The sequence below is a fragment of the Schistocerca americana genome, chromosome X (assembly GCF_021461395.2).
Source record: "Schistocerca americana isolate TAMUIC-IGC-003095 chromosome X, iqSchAmer2.1, whole genome shotgun sequence".
In the NCBI taxonomy this organism is placed as follows: Eukaryota; Metazoa; Arthropoda; class Insecta; order Orthoptera; family Acrididae; genus Schistocerca; species Schistocerca americana.
In genome coordinates this window covers 821,431,821-821,438,592 of record NC_060130.1, presented here as the reverse complement: position 1 = coordinate 821,438,592, position 6,772 = coordinate 821,431,821, and the positions used below count along the sequence as shown (strand labels likewise).

At 41.0% G+C, this 6,772-nt stretch overlaps 1 pseudogene; it reads left to right on the top strand.

Annotated features, from left to right (window-relative positions):
- Positions 1-379: 379 nt before the first annotated feature.
- Positions 380-497, top strand: LOC124557512 (annotated as a pseudogene).
- Positions 498-6,772: the final 6,275 nt, after the last annotated feature.

Sequence of the window (6,772 nt, the reverse complement as noted above, 5' to 3'; positions counted from 1 at the left end):
CGCAGGTTCGAATCCTGCCTCGGGCATGAATGTGTGTGATGTCCTTAGCTTAGTTAGGTTTAAGTAGTTCTAAGTTCTAGGTGACTGATGACCTCAGATGTTAAGTCCTATAGTGCTCAGATCCATTTTTTGGTTTCAGAATGTTTTTTTTTTTTTACATAAAAGTATTCTTTCACATTTTAGCAAATCATACAGTTTTTTTTTATTTTTCACATTAACAAAGACGAAATTACATTGTTCGCCCCTATTATACAAGAATACGTCCGATCACATTATAGGCAAGCTTATGATTCTCTCGCTCTGAGGAAAAAAAAACAATATTCCAAAGGGTTTACAAATTTTCTTAACAATTGAATTCCTGCTAGCTTTCATTACCTTTGCCAATGGCCTTGCCGCAGCGGCTACACCGGTTCCCGTCAGATGACCGTAGTTAAGCGCTGTCGGTCTGGGCTAGCACTTGGATGGGTGACCATCCGGTCTGCCGAGCGCTGTTGGCAAGCGGGGTGCACTCAGTCCTTGTGAGGCAAACTGAGGAGCTACGTGATTGAGAAATAGCGGCTCCGGCCGCGGAAACTGACATACGGCCGGGAGAGAGGTGTGCTGACCATATGCCCCTCCATATCTGCATCCAGTGACACCTGTGGGTTCAGGATGACACGGTGGCCGGTCAGTACCGTTGGGCCTTCATGGGCTGTTCGGGAGGAGTTAAGTTTCATGACCTTATTGATTTAGATTTTTATTTCATAAATGAATCCAGAAATAAACACAGTGAACTTTATAGGACTGCGTAATTAATAATAGAAATTTTAAGTGTGCAAATACTTCGTAATTTCAAATGTTTCTAGAAATAATAATTTTAACTGTACATCCAGAGCTAGTACTTATCGATTATAACATCCAAACTAAAATATTTTAGAAAGTAATTCCTTTTCATATATTTTAGCTTGAAACATAACATACTGTGTATAAAATTATATGAAAGTTTTCAGAAAAGCAACTGAGACAATACTGACCTGTCCAAAATTCTAAAAATAAAACTGGTACCGACAACTACTGTTGAGGAAAAGTAATGTTAGAGAAGGATGACCCGTTACAATCTGTAGAGTCACGTGGGATGATACACGCCACAGGGCCTATATATCTCGATGCCCCCGGCCCGAGGTCAGCACAGCTGTAGCCCCAAATGGAGGTGGCCCCGCAACATGAGGCGAGAAGACATTGTGTGTCAATCAGCTATCAGTTATGATGCACTACGACATGGCCTGCAGACAATACCTGGATGGCTTCATTCTTGTTCTTCCACTTCTTTTGTTGTAATTTCGTGCAGACACACAGTTTGTCTGCGTCTTTATGTTTATTTTCCACCTTTATGTGTTTGCAAATATGCTAGTCCATTCGGAACTCCATAATTAATCCAAGAAGGCACTACACTTCCGTCATAGGCACAGGTGTGCGACGGTAAGAAAAGTGGTATCCGGATCCGCGTCTTATCCACAAGTTCCTTATCCGCATCCACAGGTCTTTTATCCACTTCTGTGGTTATTCAAATTTTATGACCCATTTTAAACCTTTCGTTTTTCCGGAGCTCTAACGATACGATTGCATCTCGCCTAACTTTCCGTCTGCGGAACCCGAATCCGTTATTTTACGTTCAACTGAATAAGAAAGTAATGGCCGATCACGAGCACATTTCAATACTACACTACCTGTTACGTTCTTGGCATGTTCCGTAAGTTACAAATTTCTGTCATAAATGATGGAACGGTTTTTATGAAAATTTCTGTGAAACTGTTCTGTAGCACTAGTTAGTCAAACGAAGTTTCCACATACTGTATACAGTTTAAAGTTCGTGTCAAACGTAGGTAGGTCACAATTTTGTAGGTAGCAGCTACCCATTAGAAAGTGATAGCGTTAGTATGCTTGTAGATTAATGACGATATTTTTCTAATAGATTAGAGCTTCATTTTCTAGGATGTAGCGCTTTCTTCCTTCCACCATCCCTCTGCATGCCACGATAGTAATGTGAGTTCTCTCATGTCTACGGTTTCCCACTATTGTGACAGTTGTTCCACTGATTCGCTTCTTGCATGATGGAAGTATCAGCCACGGACGTGTGAATAGACGTTCAACTTTCTGCACACGTGCTATGGGTGTGCACGGTGGACTACCGGTTAAGCAGGAGAGATAGGGGCATCCTGTAAGGCAAGCAGAGTCTGAAAAGTTAACACTGTGATGCAGTGGCGACCTTCTTGGTCAAGCGAATACTGAAACTCTAGCGCTGTGGCCTAAGTTTAGTTTCCCAATGAGTTCCTCAGCCTGTTCTGTGGTAGAACGTTTGAGAGCGAGCTCTGCTCATTGGGTCAAGTGAGTAGCTCCTTTTTACAATAAGCAACGAAGTTCGTCGCATAAAACCGAATATATGGTCATACTATACTGTTTTCATTATTATGAAAAGCAACTTAGTAAATAACAGAGACAATATACTGCTACTCTGAATCAAAATACAGTTTTATAGTTTTAAATCGTACGACTCGAAAATGTGTAAGTACATTACGTACATAATTGGTCAATTTCAAGTTTCACAATTGTACACATTAAATTTCACATCATGAATGATACAAAGAGTAGAAAAACGGTCCACAGTGCCTCATTACACTGGCATGAACTATTCATTAGTCATTAAATTTTATTATTAAAACAATTTAGTGACTCGATCATTGTAGAGGAGTTGAGAATGGTAATGAAAAATTCGTGTGGACACATGATATTGGCGGGGATTCGGCTGCCGTCGCATCCTGCATCTCGGTCTCCATAATAACCTGTTTTCTGTGTCTTCACTGGTCAACTTTCTACTGGTCGTAGTCCTTTGTCTCCCTCGAATCCACTGAAATCGCAGTCTCCTTCTGAGCCTTCTGCTTGTCTGTCTATATACCAATATATTTTTCGGTACCCTTTCTTGCACCTTTCTCTTTAAGTGTCCAAACAATGAAAGTTGCCTGTTTTCTATTTAATCCATTAAGGCATCTTTTTTGTGTGTTATTTCCAGTAGATCCTCAATGATGTAAATGGGAAATCCTTGATGCTCGGCATAGAAAATCAATTTTTTATCATGAAAACATGAAAACAGTGTGGTTTCCTTGGTAAACGGAAAGGTTTATGCCTTTTACTGGTTTCCCCATCAATACTGCGAATAGTTCCCTTCTTCATTCTTATCCAAAAAAAAAAAAATGGTTCAAATGGCTCTGAGCACTATGGGACTTAACATCTGAGGTCATCAGTCCCCTGGAACCTAGAACTACTTAAACCTAACTAACCTAAGGACATCACACACATCTACGCCCGAAGAAGGATTCGAACCTGCGACCGTAGCAGCAGCGCGGTTCCGGACTGAAGCGCCTAGAACCGCTCGGCCACCGCGGCCGGCCATTCTTATCCATCTGAGTTAGTTCTCCCTTTCTAATGACACAACTGTCGTCAGTACGATATAACTTACTTTTCTTCTCTGCTGACGTGATATGATACACATATAACTTCGGAGAATCATTTCCATCGTAATATAATACACAAGTGTCTTCTCTAGACCAAGTTCAGACATTTTTCATATTGGTCGTAGAATTATAGATTTATTGCTTTGCCATATTTTGGATTATGTTGTGTTTTTTAAGAAAGAATCTCTTAACGTTGTCAACTTATGTGCTAAAATGTACGAACAAAAGGGATACAACAATCTTCCATGTACTGTTGTTGTCCTTCGTATATTTTCTGACGTGAGTATTGGGACAGTGGGGTATTAACATAGTCTACGTTGTTCCCATATCAGCCGAAGGTAAAGGGTCAAGTTTACACAGTTCTCAAATCTCCCGATGTGGTTAATATCCTCCTTGGTCAATATCCTCAGGCAGCCATCCTCTGCATCTACGAGGTCACTGGTCATAGTCTTCCTTGATCAAAGTCTTCTCCAGGAGAAGGGATCCATTATTCTCTACAAACCAGCCACTTGGCCTTGCCCCCTTATCTCTACTAGTGTGTAAAGACAAGTTGCTGTTCAACTTTTATATCAAAAATCACTAAAAGTTCTCAACCAATTTATTTTTGATTTTACACGATACTCTAATAAACATTCGGACAGACACAGGCTGCATATTTTTTCAATATACAGTATATGGTATATAAATACGTTGATACTACAAAAATTGGGAACACAGTTACCAAAAATTCCGTTAAGTTCTAGACCGATCTACTTCAAATTTTATCATGATACTCCAACAAACGTTTGGACAGACATAAACTTTACGTTTTTCAATATATATGACATGTAAATACAGTGTAATATATGAAGTGGAAATGTTAACAAAGTTCTTGACTGATATCCCATCTTAACACGTTACTCTACTAAACTTTTGGACAGACATAGGCTGAATATTTTCCAAAATATATGGTGTATATATACGTATGTAATATATAAAGTAGAAACGTTGTTACAAAAAATCTCAAAATGTTGCTGATCCATTCGAGTTTTTATGTGATTTCTAACAAATATTTGCACAGACATAGTCTACATATTTCTTCAATATATGTGGTATATAAATGCATAAATACAACATAGAGAGGAAAGGTTGTTACCAAAAATCCCAACAAATTCTAGAGCAATTTAATTTAAATTTTACATGATACTCGTTATCAAAAATTTCAATTATTTCTAGACTGATGTGCTTCAGAGTTATATACGACATCCAAATAAATGTTCAGGTGGACATAGGCTACATAATATCGCAATATATCTGTACAGTGTGTTTGGGGTATAAGCCCAGATATTTCTGCTGATGACTGGGGACAGTGCACTGAACAACATGATATGTGTATTTGCTTCAGTTAGAGACTAACAATTATAGCTATTATGAGTAGTAAATTTTAAGGTTGGTGATTACCTCCAAGTATATAAGGCAAGAGGAAGCCCTTAATGCCTCTTTTCCCCTGGGCAGCAGGTCAGTTCTTCGACTGTGGGCAGATGGACACAAAAAGAGTAGTCTGTACTGACAGACTTAGTCCACTGATCAGCACAGTTATGACTGTTCAGATAACGTCAGGTAGTAAATTACATGATATGTTTTTGGCAAGACTGCTTCATACAGAGAAAACAACAACCAACACACTGAGGTGTGTATATTAAGATACCAATGATCACAATATTTGTACCTATACCCGGAACACTCTGTGTATACTGTGTAAGGGGGAAAGTTGTTAGCAAAAATCACGAAAAGTTCTTCATCAATTTACTATATACTAATAAGCATTGAGATGGATACAGGCTATATACTTTGCAATGTACAGGTTTTCTGTTGAAACCGGATGGGGGAAAGAAAATGCTATACTAAGATGTGCTGTGAAAATTCTCGGTTTCGTTTTCTTCCACGAAGTCAGTTTTAACTATTATAGCAAGGCATTTAAAATGTTAGACTTGTTTCTCCATTATATATTCTTTCTCCTCATATACAATTATGGATGCATGTGATCAGCCAGGATGTACGTGTCACCTGTCAGAATCGTATCTAGTCGTATCAGGGGCAAATGCAACTGCACACGCCCCACACCGTTACAGAGCCTCCACCACCATGAACAGTCTCCTGCTGCCATTCAGGGTACATGGATTCATGAGGTTATCTCTAGACCCATACACGTCCATCCGCTCGATACAATTTGAAACGACACTCGTCCGACCAGGCAACATGTTTCCAGTAATCAACAGTCCACTGTCGATGTTGACGGGCCCAGGCGAAGCGTAAAGCGTTGCGCAGTGCACTCATCAATGGTACACAAGTTGGCCTTGGGCTCCGAAATCCCATATCGATGATGTTTCGTTGAGTGATTCGCACGCTGACACTTGTTGATGGCCCAGCATTGAAATCTGCAGCAATTTGCGGAAGGGTTCTGTCACACTGAACGGTTCTCGTCAGTCGCCGTTGATCCCGTTCTTGCAGGATCTTTTTCGGGCCGCACTGACGTCGGAGATTTGAAGTTTTGCCGGATTCCTGATATTCACGGTACACTCGTGAAATGGTCGTAAGGGAAAAGCCCCTCTTCATCGCTGCCTCGGAGATGCTGTGTCCTACTGCTCGTGTGCCGACTGCAACAGCACGTTCAAACTCACTTAAATCTTGGTAACCTGCCACTGTAGCAGTAGTAACCGGTCTAACAACTATGCCAGACACTTGTTGTCTTAAATAGGCGTTGCCCAACGCAGCGCCCTGATCAAATGTTCAAATGTGTGTGAAATCTTATGGGACTTAACTGCTAAGGTCATCAGTCCCTAAGCTTACACCCTACTTAACCTAAATTATCCTAAGGACAAACACACACACCCATGCCCGAGGGAGGTCTCGAACCTCCGCCGGGACCAGCCGCACAGTGCAGGACTGCAGCGCCTTAGACCGCTCGGATAATCCCGCGCAGCGCCGTGTTCTGCCTGTTTACATACCTCTGTTTTGAATACGCATGCCTATACCAGTTCCTTTGGCGCTTGAGTGTAGTACTGGTGATACATACATTTAATGTTTCAACAACGAACACATCTGTTTGGATATGATACGAGTAATTGCAGCATCTTTACTTATACCAAAACCACAGCACCGAGTGCCTCTCAATGCAGCTCAGCGCGTCTGTGCTACGGGGACTTTGGCACCAGCGGCGTGGGAGACTCGCCTCCTCGCGAGCCTCTACGGCGGGACAGCACAGCTTCTTTTGCTACTAACTGACATCTTGTTATCATGAGATT